The following is a 23,263-nucleotide window of genomic DNA, read 5'->3' as shown; positions in this document are numbered from 1 at the left end:
ATACAGATATGCAGAGCACCTATGCATACTGTGTAGGCAAATATGGCCCTCAGACAGGTATATGCTTAAGCATAAAGACAGAAGAAACTGAGCGCCAATCTAAGTGTAGCAATAGAAAGTTCTTTAATGGCAAATAAAGTATTACTCACAAAGGTATGTTAAAAACAAGCATACATATACCAGGGTGGGTACTGTTATGTACAAAGCATCTAGGGTCATGCTCTGAGGGGTGATGGGCTACAGGGGAGCAGTTCTATATCCGATGCTGCACAAAATGTACTTCTGTGAGTGATGCAAGGAGGGGGGGGAGAAATTGGCGCAATCGGAATATCAGAAATGCTAAAGTAGTCTTAAGATTAGGAGGTGGGTAATGTCATTTCCAAATGAAAAGTCCGGTGGAGTTGCTAATTCACTTCGATGGCTGCTGGCGGTAAAGGGTGAAGTAACCCTGTAGTGGGGGTGATCCCATCACCCCTCAGAGCATGACCCTAGATGCTTTGTACATAACAGTACCCACCCTGGTATATGTATGCCTATTTTTAACATACCTTTGTGAGTAATACTTTATTTGCCATTAAAGAACTTTCTATTGCTACACTTAGATTGGCGCTCGGTTTCTTCCCTCTTCTTGGATCCACTACAGGGTTACTTCACCCTTTACCGCCAGCAGCCATCAAAGTGAATTAGCAGCTTCACCGGACTTTTCATTTGGAACTGACATAACCCAAATCCTAATCTTAGGACTACTTTAGCAGTTCTGATATTCCGATTGCGCCAATTTCTGACCCACCCCCCCTCATATGCTTAAGCATGCCCGTGTGAATTATAATTCTAAACAAGAAATTTATGGAACTTGTGTGACCGTGCTCTGTAACTATTATTTTTTATTTTTGCTTTGAGGGCATTCTATAGAAATGTATTAAGAATGGAATGGCCACAGAATATTTATGGCATATAGAATGACCACAGAATGCATGAGTCTAACACACTAATTCTGTGACTCCATGCAATTGTTTGCGGTTGTCAGGTAATCCTGTGGGAATCATTCTCGTCTATACATTTTACAGTCATCAGAGACCTTTTATCTACTCCATATTTGCTTCCCCAAACTTTTAAATAAAGACCTGCTGAAAATGTCTTCTCTAAATGGCTAAGCATGCATGTTCATGCCTTGGATAAGGGCAGAAAAGACAAAAAGCACCGGTACTCTTAAAATTAAACTATCAGGGACACAGAGAAGGTTAATATTCATGACTGCCTAGGTTATGCTCCACCTACAGGTAAATAGACACTGGCAAAAAGACAGGAAGACCTCCTATATAAGCTTTCCTACTCAGGAATTACCTCTGTTTTGTTTGCCAGTGTCTGAAGGTGATGATCACTGATATGTACCTATTTGCGCATTATTGCCAGATTCTCAAGTGAGTCCAGTAGGGATCAGGAGATTGGTTGTCAGGAGTCAAGTAGGGATCAGGAGATTGGCTGTATCCATTCCTACAGCTGTGGCACCAAGATGAACAGTACCAGGGCCCCACTAGGATGGAAGTGGATGTTGCCTGTACTGCGACCATTCAGCACTGGACTCTGCATGTACAGAACCCTGAGCATTATTAACTGACCAAGGTGTTTCCAGGAAGTGCTATACAGGTCCAGAGCAGTAGACCCAGTGAAAGGGAGATGGAGTCCAAAATGGCATTGCCCACTGCGATGGGTGAAGATTGGATCCTTCTTCGTTAGTGTCCTGGGGCGGCTGCCATTGGTTTGCCAGATGACTTTCTTTGTACAGGAAAGTTGCTGTTGTGGCCGCCTTGTGGCAGCACTATAGCGGCGGTAGTGGGCATGTCACAGGGCAGAATTGGCAACCGTATAGGTAAAGCATGAAATTGGTGGGGTTTTCTTTGGGGAAGTCAGCCACTTGCTTGGTTTTAATGCAGTAGTCAGCAGAAACAGCAGTGCAGCTAAAGGGACATAGGGTGAGCAGCTGATTTGGTTTCTCCTGATAGGTCAGGTGCTTCAGAGCGCCTACATCTTTGGGTATGGTAGCTTCTGCAGAGACATCTACATCAGTTTGTTGCAAAGGAGGATTTGGCATCCACCTTGGCTAGTTTAGAGGCTAAACTTGCTGGCATGTTCGACTCCATAGGACAAGGTAGTAAGAAGCGCAGACAATCTTACGCCGGTCCTCTTCCCAGTAATAGATGAAGGGTGGATGGACATAGATGAAGGGGTTGACCTTAAGGATGGTTAGATGGTGGATTCCACATCTGATGAGTCTGAACCTGAAGAAATCCAGGGTCTGACTGTTACTCAGTGTCAGAGGATGTTGACCAGAGATGGTTCAAGCTGATTTTAAATTACGGCCCGCCAAATCTGCATCTGTTAGGTGTTCATGTTTGGGGTCGTTACGGCCACCGCAGAGTTCCCAGTCTTTTCCGTTGCATCCCCTTAAGGATATTGTATGTAGAGTGGGATCACCCAGACAGGGTGTTTGTGCCTCCAAAGAGATTTGCTCAGCTTTATCCAATTAAGTAAAAGTTCACAAAGAAATGTAGTATGCCCACGGTAGATGCCGAAGTTTCCTATTGTAATAAAAATTTCACTTGCCTGGTTAATGACATTTAGGTCTTTAAAGACCCGGCTGATAAGATTAGAAGCATTGTTGAAAGCAACTTTTTTTTTTTTTTTGGCTGGATCTGCTATGCAGCCATTGGTGTCTGCCAGATAGGGTGAATGTGCAAAGGGGTTGAGACGGCGCTACCCACAACAAATAATACAGTGCTATACAAGTGCAATCAGTGCAGAAAACCTCTCATATATTGAGGAAAAAATGGTATACACAAAAATTATAATATATGAATAAAATAAGACACTGTGGTGTCAAACCAAAAAGCGACCAATGTGATCTGTTAGTGTATGGGGAAAATGATCCCAATCAAATAGTGCCGGAGGTGTGACAAATGAAACAAAAATTTTTTGTGTAACGGTGACTTTTATTCCATTATACAATTACAGTGTGAAATAAATATATAGAAAGGATAAATAAAATGGTACAAATATATTGGTGATAAAAAAGATTCCTTGTAGTGCAGTGATAAAAATAAAATAGTACAAATATAATGGTGGTGAAAAGGATTCCTGGTGGTGCAGTGATAAAGGTGAAAAAAATATATATAATTCCGTAAGTGATGTATCCCATATAGGTTGTCTGTGCTGCAGTCCCCAAAAAAGACCACTAGGGTGTAGCATATACAACCTGATGGATGAAATGGTCCTGGCTGGAGTAAGATTCCGGGGATCCCTCTCCACAATCCAGCAAAGGCACAGGCTGGCGGTCTCACATAGGGGAGAGAGAGGGGAATCCCATGAGGCAATATATAGTAGGAATGTCAGCCAAAAGATAGTAAAAACTCACGGTCAAGCTGCCTTGGATCAGTGTTGAGTCGAGCCGGGAAGCTTCCGCGTTCCACGGCTGCGAGGTCTGAAAACCGGAAGTGACGCTGTGACGCAATGGACCCGCCCTACGCGTTTCGTCAGAGGACGTCTGCTGGAGCCTTAAAGTGGTTGTAAAGCTAGAAGGTTTTTTTTTTATCTTAATGCATTCTATGATTTAATATCTTAGATATTAAGAATAGAATATTAGGATATTAAGATAGAATGCATTAAGATAAATAAACCTGTGTGCAGTAGCCCCTCTCTCCCCCCCCCCCACCAATACTTAGCCGAACCCCCTCTCAATCCAGTGATGTCCACAAATGCCTCGGTTCTCTGGGACTCTACCTCTTGTTTGGCTAAGGCACAGCAGGGGCGCCATTGGCTCCCGCTGCTGTCAATAAAACTAAGTTAGCCAATGAGGGCAGAGGGGGCGGGGCCGAACCACGGCTCCATGTCTGAATGGATACACAGAGTTGCAGCTTGGCTCGGGTGCCCCCATAGCAAGCTGCTTGCTTTGGGGGGCACTCAACAGGAGGAAACAGCCAGGAGCTCCAGCCAGGGACCCAAGAAGAGGAGGATCCGGGCTGCCCTGTGCAAAACCAATGCACAGAGGAGGGAAGTATTTCATGTTTGGTATTTTAATAGAAAAAAAATGACTTTACAATCGCTGACAGTAAGAACTCCTCTGCTATAAGAATACACGGATTAGCACTGCAGCCATTGAACAAATAAAAGGTTCCAACATTCCCATTCAAGAAAAGTGGCTCATTAGATTGACTTCTTTAAAGTGGGAGTGACCAAAGAGGGATCGAAATTCTTCCAGTCCATGTTGAACCGGGTGAATTTTGGTCCACCTTTAGTTCTTAGCCTTACTGTTGTCAATAATAATTTGTTGATACAGAAAGGTTTCTGAAAGTAAAACTGAAAGGACCTAAATGTTAGGCCACTTTATAAAAATGTGGAAAAAAATGACTATAAAATCGTTTTTCAGTTCTTGTAATTTTACTTATAAGATTTACATCCTGAATCTCTCTACTGATTCTGCCTTTATCCGCTTAGCGATACAGCTCAAATTGAGCAGTTAAAGTAGGACAAAGTTAAAAACTACAGAAACCTTTTTGTTTTGCAGTGTAGCAGTTTGTGGATAATGCTGTAATACTGAAGCTGCTTGAGACGTTAAGAAAAAAATGGTTTTATTTGTTTATAGTCAGCTCTGTTCTTTCCTGTGTCAGATGCCTCATGTCTGTTTGTTCTGGCACAGATTTCTGTTAGCTCTTGCACTCAGTTCAATGTTGATGGGAGAGGCTGCTGGAAAGGAAAGTTAAGCCTCAGTTGCTCTTGCTTGCTCCTGGTGTCTGTCAAGTTGCCTATATATGGCTAATAATGCTGCTGTGCCTGATCGTATAGTCTGTTGCCTTCATTTTTTTTTTTTTTTTTTTGATTTTCCTGTTGTACCAGTCAAGATGGGTGGGGGAATAAAACCCCTCTATATTAACCAAGCTTGCTATTTGTTAACCATCACAGATTTTTCTAAACCTCTTATGGGCAGTCACCTTTGGATTAATAGCCAGGTCACACAATCCGTTGTAGCAGCTACAGAATCCACCTCCTTAGTGTTTTTGTTACTTGAAATCATTGAGTTATAGTCAGTGGAAGGTCTGTTGCAGCAATCCCAGCAATGTGTAACTCAGTTGCTGAGCAACTGATATTTGTATGTGGGCTTTGGAGCTAGCAACCAAATTGTCTCAGTAGCTACTTTATTTTCAAAGCACCTGCTGCTGATAATGTTATACTAGGGAGTTGTAGCTGCACATAAATGGGAAGGGGGGGGGGGGCTAGCTCGCATCCCTCCAGCTTTGGGAATACCATCCATTATTCCTTGTGTCTGACTTGGCATCCTTAGGAAGAGCTTGGATAGTTGAGTTCATCTACATATTTTTTTCTAGGTGTTCTGATATTGGTATCAGTGTTATATTACTGTAAGTTACTTAAAGCAGTATTAAACACAAAATCTAAAATGTAATATTGCAACCTATTAATATTTATATGTGATGGCTGCATTGATTTTTTTTTTTTCTTTTTTAGGCTCCCCCCCCCCTTTGTTTTCACCTGGTGATATGGCCAGTAACACATCTGTATTAGAGTTCTCCATTATAGATGAGCACAGGGGGGCACCTTTGGACTGCAGCATTGTTAATCTGGGGGAGGGGAGTATTAGATGCACTAGCAGATTTAGCCCAGCAGACTGAACGAAAAAAAAAAAAAGCGGATGTGTTCACTGTACTAACTATGCGATGTTAGTACAGCAATCTCCTCGTTGGGCTAATGTGTCCTGACAGGGACTCCAACCCTGGAAAACACCAGTCAGCACACAGTCACTGGGTGCTAATCGGCTGCTGATTTTCCAGCGTTCTCCTTCGATAGAAGCTGGACAGGCTGCTGCACACACTGGCCAAATGTTTTCCAGTTTATGTTGAACTGGCCGATATTCAGCCAGTGTGTACCAGCCCTAACAAATTGAAACCAGTGCTAATACATTTAAGCAGTTACAGCAAAAGTTATTTTATCTCTTTTGTGATAAAGGTTTTACATAATAGAAGCTGATCATTGTATGCACCCCAGTCAGTGGTAAAATGTTTTTCTCTATCTTCTGTCTACAGACGCAGCCTCATCTCCATGAGTGGGCTTATGTTCCTCCCATCAGGAGTAGTCTAGGCAGGAAAATTTGAATACACACGCCCAGGGGGCTGTCCCTCCAGGCATAAACCTCCACTGCACAACCCAGCACATCAGTTTGGTTTCTGCCTAGAGAAGGAGTAGACCTAGGTTTCCTGCTTGGGACTCCGGTCTCAGTTTTTTTTATTCTTTTCAGAATATTTTTTTATTTCTCTTTACTCATTTGATAGCTAGTGTTCAGGGAAGAATTTCCTGGTGATCTACAAGCAAGGATGCTGTCTGGGGCTTCGCACTGGATAATCTAGATCCTTATGGTCCCCCCAGTCTGGCCTGCGAGCGTGAACAGGTTATAATTCTGACCTAGGCCTAGCCACAACGGTGCCCCCTTGTCCAGGGGAACGAGCCTGCGAGCGGATGCCTCGCCGGGACGCAACGACCTGGAACGCCCTGAGACGCAGCGTACCCCTTGGCTGGCAGCACCCCCACTTTGGATGGGAGGCAGTCTGTCTGGAGCGGAGCCCACCCGGTCCATGGTATGGTGAGTAAATGTGCCCCCCTTGCCCCTGCTGGCCTTGGGGGGAATGTGGGTCCTCCCCTGGGGATAATGGGATTGTGTCTCCCAAGAGATCCCCCCCCTGGTCTGCCCGGTGCCCAGTCTGTGTGTCCTTCCCTGTCCCTGTGGGGGGCTGTGTCTGGAGTGCTGTGGCGCTCGGGTGTGGGGGATTTGTGACATGGTACCTTGGGCTTGCCGGTCCCTGTTTTGGTTATTGAGGTCTTCATGTGTCGGTCCCTAGCCGCATGGTGTGCCGTGGGCGCCGCCATCTTAGGTGTGGGCAATCAAATTTTTTCCCTATAGACTTGACTTGAATGGGGCAGCCATTTTCCCTGCAGCTTCCTATTGTTTTATATGGGCATCCATCTTTGTGTAGCCCTTGTGTTATACTTGGCAGTGTATCCATATCAGGCAACATCGCTTCCTGTGTGGTCATTTCCTGCTGCTGAGCCAAGGTCACTTCCTGCTTCTCCCTCCATGCTGTGGAAGATTCAGGAGGCTGTGTGTTTGAGGTAAAGTATTGAGGGTCCCTGCAGGCATATCCTTGCACTTTCTGCTATCCGTTTGGTTTAAAGGGGCCTCCCTGCAGACCACTGTGATCGGTGCTGGATACCGCAGCGGCGTTCTTAAAGCTACAGTACTCCGTTTTTTTCATTTTTCACTGTGGAGTTCCAAACTGGAATTTCACCCTCAGACCCACTCTGTGCGACTCCCGGACAGTCCGGATCGCGGTCGCTGGCCACGATTTCCGCTGCCCTGGAAAGCCTGGCGACTAAAGTTGATTTACTCATGAAAAAGGTCAATAGCCGTAAACGGCCGCTGCCTTCTCCATCTGTGGAGGTGTCCTCCGATTCAGAGGCTGATGTGGTTGCCCCGGATGCTCCCCTTCCTTAAGGTTCGCTGTCCCCACAGTCCGATGGTGAAGAGGACCTGTTGTCTTCAGCTGCAGCGTGGGAATACGCTTTGGTGGAAGCCCTGATTATTGCGGGATACTTTCAAATTGGCTGATGAGCCCAAGCCGGCAGGGACGTGGGTGGCTTTTGGATCCCAGAAGTCTCCAAAAGCTGACAGGGTTTTCCCTTGTCCCGACACTTTTCACAATATTGTAAATTACCAATGGCGGCGCGTTCAGCATGTGTTAGTGGTGCCAAAATGCTTTAAACGCCGGTATCCTTTTGCTGAAAAGGTTTCCAACCATTGGACGGTGCCACCTAAAGTGGACCATCCTGTTTCCAGATTAAAGTGGACCATCCTGTTTCCAGATTAAAGTGGACCATCCTGTTTCCAGATTAAAGTGGACCATCCTGTTTCCAGATTAAAGTGGACCATCCTGTTTCCAGATTAAAGTGGACCATCCTGTTTCCAGATTAAAGTGGACCATCCTGTTTCCAGATTAAAGTGGACCATCCTGTTTCCAGATTAAAGTGGACCATCCTGTTTCCAGATTAAAGTGGACCATCCTGTTTCCAGATTAAAGTGGACCATCCTGTTTCCAGATTAAAGTGGACCATCCTGTTTCCAGATTAAAGTGGACCATCCTGTTTCCAGATTAAAGTGGACCATCCTGTTTCCAGATTAAACAAATCTACTCTTGTGCCTGTGGAGGATTCCCCAGTTTTTATGGATCCAGTGGACAGGCGGGTGGAATCCCTTTCCCGCCATCTTCACGTGCTGGCGGGTTACATTTTGAAACCGTTTCTTTGTGTCTCTGCTAGTCTCGCAGATGGTGACGGAATGGATTAGGGGTTTGTGGGAGTCTTTGGACCCCGAGACTGTTCCTCCGGAACAGCTGGAACTGTTGGACCAAGTGACCCAGGCTCTGGTGTTCCTGTTTGATGCGTCTATGGATGCGGCTCGCCTGGTTGCAAGGGTCTCGGCCGTGGGCATTGTTTTAAGACGCATGGTCTGGTTGAAATGCTGAGCTTCTAGAAAGCCTTAGCTGATCTCCCCTTTCTGGGAGACAGGTTGTTTGGCGACTCATTAGATGAGTTGATCAAGGGCCTGACTGGCCGGAAAGAGTACTCTTTTTCCTCAATCCTCCAAGGGTAAGACATCCCGTACTAAGCGGGGCCCCTCCTTTTTTTTCTACTCCCAAACGTTTTTTCGTGCCTCCGGGGCGCAAGAAAAAGGTAAGCCGTTTAGAACTTCTGAAGGTGCTAAGAAACCCTGGGGCAAGTCCAAGGCCGGTCAGTCCAGTGCTGCAGACAAGTCCTCTTCGGCATGAAGGGGCACCCTCACCCGTCATAGGGGTGGGGTGATATCTGCGCTTCTTTCAGGAACCCTGGACTTCCTTCATTCAGGACGAATGGGTTCGCAAACTGGTTTGTTCCAGGTGCAAGTTCGAATTCCGGTCCCAGGCCAGGGGACAGGTTTTTTCAGTCAAATCTTCACCTGTCCCCGGAGCGTTTGAACGCTCTTCGGGAGGCTGTGCGAGATCTCCTGGCACAAGGGGTGATTGTACCAGTTCCCCAACAGGAACGCTCTCAAGGTTTTTTATTCAAACCTGTTCACCGTGCCCAGAAAGGAGGGCAAAGTGCGTCCAATCCTGGACCTCAAGGCTCTGAACCGCTTTGTGCGGATGCAGAACTTCCGAATGGAGACTATTCGGCCGGTTGTGGCATCTTTGAATCAGGGGGATTTTCTGGCTTCCATCGATCTCAAAAATGCTTATCTCCACATCCCCATATTTGAGGGACATCAGCGATTCCTCCGCTTAGCGGTGGCAGAGGAGCACTTTCAATTCGTGGCATTACCCTTTGGTCTCGCCTCAGCTCCCAGAGTTTTTACCAAGGTCCTAGCCCCTGTGCTGGCCTTGTTGCGTCGAAAAGGTATCTCCATTGTGGGGTATCTGGACGATCTCCTGTTGCGAGCAGTTTCCCATTCGGATCTGCTGGAAAATATCTCTATCACAATTCGGACCCTTCAGGACTTCGGGTGGACGTTCAATGGCACCAAATCTGCCCTGACTTTGTGTGGATCACCTATCTGGGGCTGATCCTCAACTTTGCTCTGGCGAGGGTTTTCCTTCCCTTGGACAAGCTTCAGAAGTTGCAAAGGGTGGTCCAATTGCTGATGGAGGCCAATCAGTCCTCCTTGTGGGCTTGCATGAGGGCCCTGGGTCTGATGGTCTCGACCTTCGAAGCAGTCCTGTTTGCTCTGTCTCACACGAGACGGCTGCAGAAAGAGATTCTGTCTCAATGGAACAGGGATCCTTGGTCATTGGATCAGAAGATTTGGTTGAGCCATCTCACGAAGTCGGCTCTTTGTGGATCCAGTCACCTGTCCTTTGCCTTGGCAAGACCTTCCTGCCGGTGTTTTGGACGGTGGTCACCACAGACATCCGCCTATGAGGCTGGGGTGGAGTGCTGTGGAAGCTCTGTGCTCAGGGGACTTGGGCGTCAGAGTCTTCCTTGGCGATCAGTGTGATCGCTCTCAGCTCTGGGAAGCTCTGCCTGCTTCACTGGACGAGTCGGCTACACAGCTCTCCGGTTCGAGTCCAGTCAGACAATGCCACAGCCATGGCTTAAGTCAATCATCAAGGCAGCACCAGGTGTGCCCTGGCGGCCAAGGCGGGGGCCGAGATTCTGGTATGGGCGGAACACAATTTCCCGGCTCTTTCCTCAGTCCACATCCCAGGTGTGGAGAATTGGCAAGTGAATTACTTGAGTCGTCAGGTGTTGGATCAGGGGGAGTGGTCCCTGCATCCTGAGCGGTTTAATCTCCTGTTTCTGGTGGGGGACCCCGGACGTGGATCTGTTAGTGTCTCACCTCAACAGGAAAGTCCAGGTCTCGGGATCCTCTGGCCGACGCCACAGACGCTCTGGTGGCTCCTTGGAGTCAGTATCGCCTGATCTACGCCTTCCCTCTGCTCTTTCTCCTGCCAAGGTTTCTTCGCAGGGTGGCGATAGAAGGCATTCTGGTGGCACCAGACTAGCCTCGGTGGTCTTGGTATGCAGAGCTATTAAAAATGTTTGTGGATCCTCCATGGCGTCTTCCTTTGCGGGAAGATCTGTTATCTCAAGGACCGATCTTCCATCCTGCTTTACTGGTCGCTGGCTTTAACTGCTTGGCTGTTGAAAGCAAGGTGTTGAGGGATAGGTCTTTCTGATTCGGGGATTCCTACCCTTTTGAAGGCCAGGAAGTCGACATCTAGGAGGATCTATCATCGTACGTGGAAATCGTACATTTCTTGGTGTGAATCGCTGCAGCTGCACCCTCGCTTGTTTTCTGTAGCTAGGGTTTTGGCCTTTTTACAAAAAGGGGTTGAGCAGTGCTTGGCGTTGGGTACTATCAAGGGCCAGGTTTCGGCCCTGGCTATTTACTTCCAACGTCCCTTGGCTACTCAGTTTGGTTCGCATCTTCGTTCAGGGGGTGCATCATCTTGCCCCTCCGGGGAGATCCCGTTACTGCCATGGGATCTTAATCTGGTTTGTCTGTTCTTCAAAAGCCTCCTTTTGAGAATATTGGGGAGATTTCTCTGCTTTCTTTGTCGCAGAAGTTTGCTTTCCTAGTGGCTATCACTTCTGCCAGCAAAGTCTCTGAGTTGGCGGCGTTGTCCTGTCGTTAACCTTATTTGGTGGTCCACAGGGATAAAGTGGTTCTACGACCTAATCCATCTTTTCATCCTAAGGTGGTGTCGGATTTTCACCTGAATAAAGCCTAAACATCACAAGGAAGTTGCTTTGCACTCTCTGGATGTGGTTCGAGCAATAAGAGTTTACCTGACGGTTACTGAGTTCTTCAGGAAGTTGGACTCTTTGTCCTTCCGGACAGTCCTCGCAAAGGTTTGGCTGCGACCATTTCGAGATGGATCAGGCAGAAGGTTCTTCAGGCCTATTTGATCAAGGGTCAGGTTCCTCCTTTCCCTGTGAAGGCGCATTCTACTAGAGCGATGAGTGCCTCTTAGGCTTTTTCGCCATCAGGCCTCTGTTGTACAAGTTTGTAAGGCAGCGACTTGGTCGTCTGTGCACACCTTTACCAAATTTTACAAGGTGGATTTGTTGGCTTCTTCGGATGCCTCTTTTGGCCGCAAGGTTTTGCAGACTGCTGTTTCATAAGAGATTGTTTGTAATTCTCTTTGGGGCTTTTATCTGGGTGAGCTCCTGTTTGGATGAGATTCATGTTGCCCAGTTGGCTACGTTTGGCCTTTTGCAGTTGACGTTACTGTCTGGTTTCGTTTTCCCACCCCTCATGCCTATACTGCTTTGGGAAGTCCCATTCAGCTCATGGAGATGAGGCTGCATCTTTCGATAAGATTTTTGTAAGATTTTACCGTAAAATCTTTTTCTCTGATATCCGTCGACAGACGCAGCACCCGCCCCTCTGTTTGGGGTTGGTTCTGTTGTCTTCACTGCTTTTAAACTAAACTTATGTACCTTTGGGGGGGGGGGTCCCCTTGCAGAGGGTGCAAGAAAGATCCTGGCAGCATGCTTTAGTGCTTTTAGCTGATGGAGGCCATTTTCCCTTCGTCTGGCTGGCCCTCCAGTGGGCAGCCATGTTAGTGTAGTCAGATGTCACGGGGGCCATTTTCCCTTAGTCTGGCTGGTCTCCGGTTGGCAGCTATGGTTTTGTGTAGCCGGATGTTGTCACGGGGGCCATTTCCTTAGTCTGGGAGATGCTGGGGACAACTGAAGCCTCGTGGGGATGCTGAAGCTCCTCCTCAATTTCCTCTTCCTGTGCCCGGGACATATGAACAGGGATGGCGTCCATTATGATGCTGGGTTTGAATTCTCAGCGCTCCTCCAGTCAGGGTGAGTCTTTGGGGGCCCCTGTTATTTCTCTGCTGATAGGTACCCTGAGCCTTGAGGGAATCCTTTAGTGATGCCAAAAGATCCTTTTTGTACTGCAAGGTCTTCCTTTCCTTATAGAGCCTCAGGGTTACATCCCCCCACTGACCCCTCTCATGGAGCTGGCAGGTCCCTCAGAAACCCCAGCTTCCCATGGTTGCACTGACGGCGGTCCTGCAGTCCTTTGTGTCCCAGGTGAAAGTGGCGCGTTGGCAAAGGCCCAGGAGGAAGCGTCCCCCCGCCTTCCCCCTTCTCAGGCTTTCTCATCTGATTCTGAGCCTGATGCCGCTGTGGACGGTTCCCATCCAGGGGGATTTAAAGTGGAGTTCCACCCATTTTAATAAGTTAAGATGTACGTAATCCCCTTTAAAAATACTTTTACCAATGGAAACTATTTTTTAATTTTTTTTTTGCAAGGAAATACCTTTTTTTCTTCTTTATTCATCCGCACTTCCGGGTCCGGCCGCCTATAGACGATTAAGTCACATCCCTGCAGCCCTTGCGAATCGCCGAGTGACGTAATCACCTATAGGCGACTGGACCCGGAAGTGCGGATGAATAAAGAAGAAAAAAAGGTATTTCCTTGCAAAAAAAAAAGTTTCCATTGGTAAAAGTATTTTTAAAGGGGATTACATACATCTAAACTTATTAAAATGGGTGGAACTCCACTTTAATATCTCAGTCCCTGATCCATCCGATAGTGAGGATGATTCCTCCATGGTCGCAGCAGCGAATGAAAGAGCGCTGTTAGACGCACTTGTCACTGCAGTGCATGAGACTTTAAAAATGGAGGATGCGGCTGATGTAGCCACAGACGTAGCTGTGTCGTTTGGTATGCACAAGTCGCATCGTACTCCAAAGGTGTTTTCTTATGTGCCTTATTTTGACAGGTTTTCCTGTAATGGGAACTACCAAATCTACCCTTTGTGGTCCCCAAATGTTTTGCTGTACATTACCCTTTTGAGGAGTCACTTTTAAAAAAGTGGGCTAGTTCACCAGTGGTGGACCCTCCTGTTTCCAGGTTGATTAAAGCAACCATGATCCCAGTAGAGGAATCCCCGTTCTTTAAGGACTCGGCTGGCAAAGTGGAGGCTGTGACACGCAGCATGTTTACACTATGGCTCTGTCGGCATTGCGGCCAGTCTTTGCCTCAGCCCTGGTGTCTCGGACCCTAACTGAATGGGCCAAGCTTTTGCGCCAGAGGGGCCTGGGGGGTGAGCAGGTCCCCCCTGCTTATGTTGATTTAGCGGACCAGTTGGTCTATGGGCTGCAGTTTTTGTGATGCAGCTTTGGATATAGCTCCTTTTGCTGTCAAAACTTTTTTCAGCGCTGATTAGGCGCGGACTGTGGCTTAAGAATTGGTCCGCAGACCAAGCTTCTAAGAAAACTCTCATTGATCTGCCCTTTCAAGGCGATCGCTTGTTTGGGGCCACCCTGGATGACATCATTAAGGGTACCACGAGAGTGAAGAGTACCTTCCTGCCACAGTCAAGAAAAGGGAAGGTGCCTCGCCGCAGATTGGGGCCCTCCTTCTCACCCCCATGAGAATAATGAGAAAAATAGATCTTTTAAATCTTCCCGGGTGGTTCCAAGCAACCTTGGTCCAGGTAAGCCTTGAGCTAGCTTCCCCAGACCAGCAGTCAAGACTCCTTCAGCAGGAAAATCTGCCATTTTTGGGGTGGGGGGACATTTTCGCTGGTTTCCGGCCACGTTGACGACTTTGAGCGTCCAGGAGATCCGCAAAATGTTTCTTTTGGGGAACCCAGAAAGGGGGACAGCTTATTTTCAGGTTTTTTAGGTCTGGTGTCTCCTTGTGCGGATTTAATTCCTGCAAAGGTTCAGGTGATGTCTGAACTACCTAAGGTCCCCCATATTCCTTTCCAGGGAATTGATTGTCCTTCCTCTGCACCCCGTGATTCCCCGGCTGCTGCCACAGGTTTCACTCCCATTTTGCATACAGGTTCTGAGTCTGGTGGCATCCACCTTCAAGACAGTTCTGTTTGCACAGTCCTACATGCAGCTCCTTTTAGCAGGTTCGGCTCGAGTTTCGTGGCGAGATCACGGGTTCCTCTGGCGGACACCGCAGGCGGCCAAGGTAAGGCCATTATTATCCTTGGCTCAGGCTTCTTGCGCAGTTCCTGCGAGGAATCAATAGCGAGGATCTTCCTATCATCCTGGTGGCTGTAAACATCCCTTGGGGGCTTCCTCTCAGAGAAGACCAGCTGTCCCAAGGTCTGATTTACCATCCTGCTTTACAGTCGCTGGTTTTATTGGCTTAGCTATTGAAAGCCGGGTACTGAGGAATCCGTTACCCCTACTATGGTGAAGGCAAGGAAGTCGTCTTCCAGCAAGATATACCATCATACGTGGAAAACGTACATTTCTTGGTGTGAGTCGATTGGGGCTCATCCTCGATCCTTTTCTGTAGCTTTGATCTTAACCTTTCCTCAACAGGGCGTTGATTCAGCGACCCCTAGCCATGCACTCTTTAGTTTGTACCTTCATTCAGGGGGTTCGACATGTGGCCCCACCTGTATGGTCTCTTGCCACCGTGGGATTTAAATTTAGTACTTTTGGTTCTCCAGAAACCTCCATTTTAGAATATTCGGTAGATTCCCTTGCCTATGTTATCCCAGAAGGTGACGTTCTTGTTGGCTATGACCTTGGCCCGCAGGGTATCGGAATAAGCGGCATTATCCTTTCACAATCCATTTAGTGGTCCATAGGGATAAAGTGGTTTTTCGTCCTCATTTTCCCTTTGGCACTGCTTTTGGACATCCTACTAGTTATTATTTATGGAGAAATGGATTTAAAGGGAAGTACAAAAATCCCATTTTTTTCCCCCATCGGCTCTAGTTTTTTGAGATGCAGGATAAATGCCATATACCACTCTTCACTTTGGTCACCTGTCAAGAAATCAGGATATTTTAATGTAATGTTTTATTATCTCCTTGTAGCATGCAAGAAACGCATACAAAGTAGCCATAACCTATACAGTGCTATATCTGCAAAACTGGAAAGATATTAGTGGCAATATACACACACCTATACAATCATCATACCTGTATTAGAGTCAATAACTTACACTATAGAATCTATTCTTTATGATGTGAAATTGAAAATACATAAACAATCACTATATCTGCTAACTTGTATGCAAAACCGCAAACTAGGTAACAGATGAACAAGTTGATCAGCAAGAGCTTTTCAAAAACGGACAAGATTTTATAAATTCAACCAGATCTAAGAAACTAGAGCTGATGCAGTCTAGCCAATGCAACTTTTTGAGTCAGCGCCTCAGTTGTCCCAAGAACAGGTCTAAACAGCAAAGCACCAGGAAAGATTTATTTATTTATTTTTTATTGAAAGGCTGTGCTGTAAACAGTATATGCGTCTGTATTGAGTTTTTCATGTATGCATTTGTTGTTGGTTAGCATGTAGCATGGGTGTTGGATTATGTAACTAGTGTGTATTGCTCTTTCTTTGACAATTTTTTTTTCACTTTTGACTACCGTACTTGGATCAATATTGTTGGTTATTACGTCTGCACTGCTAATGGGAATAGACAGATGTTGCGTTGCTTTTTCCAGAAACATTTAGATAAGCTTAGAACAGTATGTGACACCATTAGCAGTACAAAGGAAAGATCCTGTGTACTTTATCTGTTTGTACTAGTCTCCAAGGCTTCCTTATGTGTGCTCAATAGAGGGGAATGTCCGCCCATTGGATGAGTGGGACTTGTAATGAGTAAAATTGCACACAATCTATTTGGCCTTGCCGCTAAAATCTGCTTCATGCGGAACTCAATAAGTGATTGACAGCTGTGGTGTACTTTAAAAATGGTTTTGTCATGCAAGACTAGAACAGTTTTATTGCAAACATGGAAGCCAGTTAAACTTTTAAAATTATACATCATGAGTTGCCTGCCTTTTCTTTTATTAGGAGTAGTGTACATGAGCCTAGAATTGAAGTGATCTTGTCACACAAAAAAGAAATTAAGAGGGACCACAGAGCTCAGTGGTGGAAGCAGGCATCTGACACGCCCAGAAATGTGCTGGATGTAAGAATCCCTTGGGAGGCTTTACACCGCAAAGGAGAGCCAGGGTTATAAAAACAGGTGCTGGGACTATGAAGTGACTTCTTTAATGCCGGCTTCATATGTATGAATTACGGTAATGCAGTTTATGCACGTTACTGCCTTGTAGTACCATTTTTTTTTTTTTTTAAAGAATCCTTTTATCCAGCATTTTGAGTGGCACCCAAAAGTAGCTTTAGAACTCAAATGTGGTGGTCTGGTGTGTTGGCAACCAATTCCGTTAATTGGGGGTAGAGGTGCATTTTGCTTTCAACCATTGGGTCATTTTGTGCTTTTTTTTTCCTTAACGTTTTACAGATTAATGCACATGTCAGGCATCTCAAATCATAATATTTTCATCACAGACACCCATGTTCCCCAGCTCTTAGCCAGATAGTTTTGTGTGTGTGTCTCTCTTAAAAGGCGGAAGTTGGAAGCACTTTGCCCAGAAGTAAGGAATGACCGGCCCCAGTAACAAAGTAAAACCATTTTAAAATGAGCCTGTCCTAAAGTGATTCTAAAGGCAGAAGGTTTTTTATCTTAATGCATTCTATGCATTAAGATAAAAAACCTTCAGTGTGAGGCAGCTCCCCTAATACTTGATCCCCATCTCGATCCTGCAATGTGCACGAGTGCCTCAGCCATCCGGGACTCTCCCTCCTGACTGGTTGAGAGACAGCAGCGGCGCCATCAAAGTCAGCCAATAAGGACAGAGGGGCGGGTGCCCCCATAGGAAGCTGCTTGCTGTAGGGGCACTCGACAGGAGGAAGGGGTCAGGAGCGCAGACGAGGGACCCGAGAAGAGGAGAATCTGGACTGCCCTATGCAAAACCACTGCATAGAGCAAGTAAGTATAATGTGTTTTTTTCTTAAAGAAAATGCAGAGAAAAAACGAGACTTTAGTATCACTTTAAAACATTTCTAAGATAGAGCTGAAGTGTGGGCACCTTGTCATATCTGTAAATATCTTTGTTGCGCTTGAGATCAGCTGATATGAACAGGTTGCGATTAGGACTGCCACCCTACAAACCCTGACATGGCATTTTTCCGATATTGCAGAACTTCAGTGGATAGTAGAGGGTCAGGTATATGACAGTTGGTATTAGATGGGGCTTTGCACTGCGAGCAGTTTAAATAGGTCAAGGCTCTGTATACATTTTTGACCTAGGGCCCTTGTGAGCACCACAGAGATTTGAAGACCACCACAGGTGCGTGTAAGGACCAGTAGCTACTCCTAAAAATTATTTGCTTGGTGGTTATTCTGATCCACTTGCATCAGTGTATTCCAAGTTATTAATTGGAAATAAATATGCCCTCACTTATGGTGTGGTGTGCCTGTTGCAGGTCAGTGATCTATTATTTCTTCCTGCTGTCTTCGGCTTCAAAACTTTATTTTTAGAGGCATACAGGGGAGGGTTCTGAGAGCAAAGGCTGCTGGCATAGTCCTCAGTATAAGATGGGTACTGGGTGTGTATAAGATGGGTACTGGGTGTGTGTTTTATGGTCATGTGCATAAGTTATTGTTGCTGCTTTATATACCGTGAGATGTTTTCTCATAGTATGTTCAAAACAAGATCGCTTCAGTTTTGCCATCTTGGCTTTTAGTGAAAGATTTGATTTGTTAAAGGTTTCATTTGTTCGTCTTTCTTGCTCTCCACAATATTAGAATTTGCACCAACAAGTTTAAAGGCATCAACGTATTTCCTGTCTTGATTCCTCATTATCCAGCTTGTACGTCCTTAAAGAGTGACAGAAAACATCTACAGCTCTACAGCTGCCCGATCACTTGATCACATTTATGATATTGAGAAGGGGAGATTGACGTTTTTTTGATCTCTACCATCAAACTTGAAACTATCCAACCTAGCTTTTTTCTTATGATCAGAAACAAGTCTGTTTCCATTTCATAACTGTGGCTTCTTGATTAGGGTAGAGGTTCTTCAAAAAAGAGATGTTTTAGGTACCCCCATTTTCCTGAGGGTATTCCATAATTTAATTTGGTCAACACAATTAAAGTATGTGCTGTAATCAGTAAATCACATGCTGACTTTCTTTTTGAACTCATTGGATTTTTTTTTATTATTATCCAAGTTGTTAGCAGGTGGCAAATCCTTAGCGAGCTGAATTGAAAGGTTTACTAAAGAGTTTTCTAAAAATTATGAAACAAATGTCAAGTGAAAATGGCCAATTCTACTGCAAGTTTGTGAAAAAGACATAGTCATGGGGAGAAGGAGCAAAGAATTGCAAATATGAAGTGCAGGCACACAGCACATACATGTAGCATTCTCCCAAACTTCAGCGGAAAATGTAACGCTGCTGTAATAGGCAAAACCTGTGTTGAATTGTGTTTGAAGTTTTCTATAAAGTTTTGTCCCTATACGTTTATATTGGTCCATCACTCTGATAGGAAGAAGTGGGCATGTTTTGACACCCTCAGGAACGGCCAAAATCTTTGGCAGAATTCCCTGCGAGATACAGCTCTGACAAGAAGGTATAGCAGACCTGTGGTGGACTCACAGGTTTCCAGGTTGAATATAGCCACCCTACTCCCAGTGGAGAACTCGCCATCCTTTAAGGACCCTTTTGACAAGACAGCTGAATCTCTGGTCCGATACCTTTTTACCAGGGCCGGTTCCATTCTGCGGCTGGGTTTTGCAATAACCTTGGTTTCCCAGACCTTGATGAAATGGGATAAGCTCCTGCGCCAGGGTTTGGAAGGGGGACAGTCCTTTCCTGACCTGGCAGAGCTGGCGGACCAGTTGGCCCAGGGGTTGCAGTATATCTGTGATGCCTCGCTGGATTCGGCCCCCTTAGCCTGTAGGGCGTCCGTGACAGCGGTGACTCTTTGCCGTATGATATGGCTGAAATACTGGTCTGCGGACCAGGCTACCAAGAAAGTATTGACCACTTTCTCTTTTGCAGGAGACCCCTTGTTTGGAGCTTCCATTGGAAGAGATCATTAAGGGTCTTACTGGAAGTAAGAGTACTCTGCTTCCACAGACTACCAGGAGCAAAGAGTTTTGTCACAAAAGTGGCCCTTTCTTCTCAGCCCATAAGTGGTCTTTTCGTCCCTCAGGATCTAAGGTCCATGGATCCAAATCTGCCTGTAAGCCCGCAGGGGGTTCCAAGAGGCCCTGGCCTGGTAAGTCGAGAGCGGGTTCCTCCGGTACCGCAGGGAAGCCGACTTCTGCCTGAATGGGCACCCTCACCCGTCTGGGATGAGGGGACGTCTTCACTTCTTCCAGGATCTGTGGACCTCCTTGATTCAAGACGAATGGGGCCACGAGTTGATTTGGTCCAGTTACAAGATCGAATTCCGGTCCTTGCCTCCGGCAAGGTTCTTCCCTTCCAGCCTGCGCTTGGCCCCAGATCACCTACGAGGTCTTCTTGGGGTGGTACAGGATCTGCTTTCACAGGGATTCATTGTACCAGTTCCAGAATCGAAATGCTTTCAGGGGTTTTATTCAAACCTATTTACTGTTCCCAGGAAGGAAGGCAAGGTCTGTCCAATTCTGGACCTCAAGCCCTTGAACCACTTTGTGCGGGTTCAGAAATTTTGAATGGAGTCCATTTGCACAGTACTGGCATCCCTTCATCAGGGAGATTTCCTGGCCTCTATCGATATCAGGAACGCTTACCTTTATATCCCAATATATGTCGGGCATCAGCGTTTCCTTCGCTTTCCTGTGGGAAAGGAGCACTATTAATTTGTGACATTACATTTTGGTTTCGCCTCAGCTCCTCGGGTGTTCACAAAAGTTTTGGCCCCGGTGTTAGCATTGCTAAGGCAGAAGGGGATTGGGGTACTTGGATGACCTGCTTCTGCGAGCAAAGTCTCTGAATGCCTTACAAGAGAGTCTGGACATTTTGGTGCGAACTCTGCAAGAGTTCAGATGGAAACTGAATTTCCAAACATCTGTTCTGGTCCCAACCACCAAGCTCGACTATTTGGGTTTGACCCTGGACATGGCCTCAGCCCGGGTGTTTCTTCCGGAGGGTAAACTCTAGAAGTTGGAGGATGCAATACGGCTCCTGTTGTCCAGCCCACGGTCATCTCTCAGGACTTGTAAGCAAGTGCTGGGCTTGATGGTTTCCACCTTTTTGAGGCAGTTCAGTTTGCTCAGTTCCATACCAGATCTCTGCAAAAGGAGATTCTTGCCAAATGGAACAAGAACCCACAGTCTCTAGACAATCTGATGCTGTTGAGCCGCGGGGTATGAGAGGATCCCTGATCTGGTGGCTCCACTCTCTGGCACTTCGACAGGGCAATCTTTTCTTCCCTTGTACGGGACGGTGGTCACCATGGATGCCAGCCTGTCCGGGTGGGGAGGTGTCTTGGGCATGGATTGTGCTCAGGTGGTTTGGACTCTAAAGGAGTCTGCTGATCAACATCCTGGAAATTCGGGCAATCAGGCTTTGCATGACCCAATGGACGGTTTGTCTGCAGGGGAGCCCTGTAAGGATTCAATCAGATAATGCCACGGCCTTGGCATATGTCAATCATAAAGGGGGCATCGAAAATGTCCTAGCGGTCCGGGAAATAGCCGGCATTCTAGGGTGGGCAGAACAGTTTGTTCCAGCCATCTCTGCTGTACATATTTCAGGGGTAGAAAATTGGCAGGCGGATTACCTCAGTCAGCAGACGTTGGATCAGGGAGAATGATATCTCCACCAGAAGGTGTTTAATCAACTGTGTCTCCGGTGGAAGACTCCTGATGTGGACTTGTTGGCCTCTTGTCTCAACTAGACATATGCCGGTTTTCGGTAATTCGATATATCGCGGTATTGCATAGCCACGGTATTGTTATTGTGGCATTTTTAAAATACCGAGTTTATCTGCTCCTGGGTCTGACTTGTGAATTGATACATTTCAGTGAGCTGGATGACTCAGCCCCCATTCACACTAGGGCGACTCACGAGGCGACTTGTGTCGCCCCAGGTCGCCCCAGGTCGCTTGACATGACCAAACCAATGTAAATGAATCAGTGCCGTCTTAATTGCCGCTATTAAGGTCGCTCCGACTTCAGAAAAGGGTCCTGTACTACTTTCAGGCGACCAGTGATCCGACCTGTCCCATATACTTCAATGGGAGTCGCCTCCTTATCTTAATTGAAGCGACCTGTAATCCGACTTGTCATCCGACTTTGCTAAAAAATGGCAGTGAACAAGAAAAGAGCATAATTTTCTTGCAGGCATTAGCGGTCATTTTTTTAGGCAGGCATGTCATTTTTTGTATTTCGTTTCTGGGGGGTCTAAAAAGTGTCCCTGTCAAGTTTCAGCTCTGTAGCATGTCCAGAACCCCTAAAAAAAAAAACATTTTTCTTTTAATTTTTTGTAGTGTCTTTACCAGCTGTCTTTTATACTTGCAGGCATTCATCAGCGGTCATTTTTTTAGGCAGGCATGTCATTTTTTGGATTTCGTTTCTGGGGGGTCTACAAAGTGTCCCTGTCAAGTTTCAGCTCTGTAGCATGTCCAGAACCCCTAAAAAAAATCATTTTTCTTTTAATTTTTTGTAGTGTCTTACCAGCTGTCTTTTTTTCTTGCAGGCATTTAGCGGGCATTTTTTTAAGCAGGCATGTCATTTTTGGGATTTCGTTTCTGGGGGGTCTAAAAAGTGTCCCTGTCAAGTTTCAGCTCTGTAGCATGTCCAGAACCCCTAAAAAACAGCATTTTTACTATATTTTCAGGAATACGGCTTCTCTGCGGCTGGCTTTTTTTCTTGCAGGCATTTAGCGGGCATTTTTTTAGGCAGGCATGTCATTTTTTGGATTTCGTTTCTGGGGGGTCTAAAAAGTGTCCCTGTCAAGTTTCAGCTCTGTAGCATGTCCAGAACCCCTAAAAAAAAACATTTTTCTTTTAATTTTTTGTAGTGTCTTTACCAGTTGTCTTTTATACTTGCAGGCATTCATCAGCGGTCATTTTTTTAGGCAGGCATGTCATTTTTTGGATTTCGTTTCTGGGGGGTCTACAAAGTGTCCCTGTCAAGTTTCAGCTCTGTAGCATGTCCAGAACCCCTAAAAAAAATCATTTTTCTTTTAATTTTTTGTAGTGTCTTACCAGCTGTCTTTTTTTCTTGCAGGCATTTAGCGGGCATTTTTTTAGGCAGGCATGTCATTTTTTTTATTTAGTGTCTGGGGGGTCTAAAAAGTGTACCTGTCAATTTTCAGCTCTGTAGCATGTCCAGAACCCCTAAAAAAAATCATTTTTCTTTTAATTTTTTGTAGTGTCTTACCAGCTGTCTTTTTTTCTTGCAGGCATTTAGCGGGCATTTTTTTAGGCAGGCATGTCATTTTTTTTATTTAGTGTCTGGGGGGTCTAAAAAGTGTACCTGTCAATTTTCAGCTCTGTAGCATGTCCAGAACCCCTAAAAAACAGCATTTTTACTATATTTTCAGGAATACGGCTTCTCTGCGGCTGGCTTTTTTTCTTGCAGACATTTAGCGGGCATTTTTTTAGGCAGGCATGTCATTTTCTGGATTTAGTGTCTGGGGGGTCAAAAAAGTGTCCCTGTCAAGTTTCAGCTATGTAGCATGTCCAGAACCCCTAAAAAAAAATCATTTTTCTTATAATTTTTTGTAGTGTCTTACCAGCTGTCTTTTTTTCTTGCAGGCATTTAGCGGGCATTTTTTTAGGCAGGCATGTCATTTTTTTTATTTAGTGTCTGGGGGGTCTAAAAAGTGTACCTGTCAATTTTCAGCTCTGTAGCATGTCCAGAACCCCTAAAAAACAGCATTTTTACTA

The 23,263-nt window shown here is 45.9% G+C and overlaps 1 protein-coding gene across 1 annotated transcript in view; it reads left to right on the top strand.

The window, feature by feature from the left end:
- RAP1B (RAP1B, member of RAS oncogene family) overlaps nt 1-23,263 on the top strand; it is a 159,126-nt gene that overhangs the window by 79,460 nt on the left and 56,403 nt on the right. The window lies entirely within an intron of this gene.

Source organism: Pelophylax lessonae (assembly GCF_965119305.1).
Source record: "Pelophylax lessonae genome assembly, chromosome: 4".
Lineage (NCBI taxonomy): Eukaryota > Metazoa > Chordata > Amphibia > Anura > Ranidae > Pelophylax > Pelophylax lessonae.
Note: the sequence above shows the minus strand (reverse complement) of the source record. Positions and strands in the feature narration are given on the sequence as shown.